Source organism: Nematolebias whitei, chromosome 8, assembly GCF_014905685.2.
Source record: "Nematolebias whitei isolate Nwh7 chromosome 8, NemWhi1, whole genome shotgun sequence".
In the NCBI taxonomy this organism is placed as follows: Eukaryota; Metazoa; Chordata; class Actinopteri; order Cyprinodontiformes; family Rivulidae; genus Nematolebias; species Nematolebias whitei.
The window spans coordinates 43,279,602-43,281,223 of NC_056505.1; positions in this window are offsets into that span (position 1 = coordinate 43,279,602).

Sequence of the window (1,622 nt, forward strand, 5' to 3'; positions counted from 1 at the left end):
CTACACTTGCGCCTGGCGCGTGACGTCACCCAGCCAGGGTTCGGGGGTAGGTTTGGTGCGCCGGTTCTTCAAAGGAGCAATCGTGTCCAGTGTTTGTAAACAGACAGAGTGGAAGCTGGAAACCAGTTCATCAATATTTAGACAAACAGAGTCTTTAGAGTTATCCTCGCAGAGACAAAGAAAAGTGGAGGAGAACAGGGTTGGAGAGGAGGAGTTAAACATGCGACAGCACTGATGAGGAGCACGCACTTTAACTGGACAGTGAGTGGGGATGTCAAATAGGATGGGCATATGATCTGAAAAAACAGCATCACATATGTCCAAGTTGGAAACATCCAGACCATGAGACAGGACCAAGTCAAGTGTGGGCCCGAGTTCATGAGTAGGACCAGACACAGACTGTACAAAGTTAAAAGAGTCAATAACATTTAAAAAGCTCCTGGAGATCGGCTCTTCTGGGCAGCAGACGCGAATATTAAAATCTCCAAGAATGAGAAAGTAATCATATTTGGGCAGGATGTCAGCCAGAAATTCTGAAAAGTCATTTATAAAATCCTTATTGTGCTTGGGTGACCGATAGATGACGACACACAAGACAACATGAGCGCGGCCGATTTCAAATGAGCAGTGTTCAAAACTTGTAAAAGAAGACTGCAGGCTGATCTGCCGGCATTTAAAATCATTTTTAAAAACAACTGCTATTCCTCCTCCTTTCTGACCCGACAGGCGCGGGGAATTAAAATAGCAGCAATCAGGTGGTGACAGTTCAATAAGAGCTGTGGGCTCGCCGGTTCTCAGCCATGTCTCCGTTACGCAGAGAAAATCCAGATCAAGGGACATGAAGAAATCCCTCAAGATGAAAGTTTTATTTGACAGTGATCTTGCATTAACAAGGCCAAACCTGGCAGGGGCCGGTGCATCCGAAGCTGCAGCTGTCTGTGGAGCCCGACGCAGGGCTCGTAGATGGCGGGGATTTACACCACGCCGGCGAGGACGGGGAGAGCAGGGGCCGCAGGGGCGGACCACGTCATCCGAACTGACAGCACACACCAGCCAGCTGTCAGCAGGGTCCAGCGACCGCGGGCTCAGAAAGAGGCCAGGTACCACTCCATTTCTCCTCCGGGAGACCACAGGAAATCATGCCAAGAAAGCTTTAATCTTTAACAGTCGTCCGCTGCGTTTGCCCCGGCGGCGCCAGCGTTTACGCCGAGGGAGAGGAGCGTGGGTGTGGCAGAGGTGAGCAGGTGTCCGACTGGTGAAGGAAAACTGCTGAAACGTCATGTGAACACCACAATTAGTGTCGAATTTCACTAAATCCTTGGCAGAGAGACGAAGATCCAACAATGTTTGGTGATCATACACAAGCAGAGAACTGGCACTGGCATGTATATATATATGTGTGTATATATATATATATGTGTGTATATATATATATATATATATATATATATATATATATGTGTATATATATATGTATATATGTGTATATATATATATATGTGTGTATATATATATATGTATATATGTGTATATATATATGTGTGTATATATATATGTATATATATATATATATAAATCAGAGACTCTACTTCCTCAGACGGCTGAGGCGAGCTGGTCTGGGA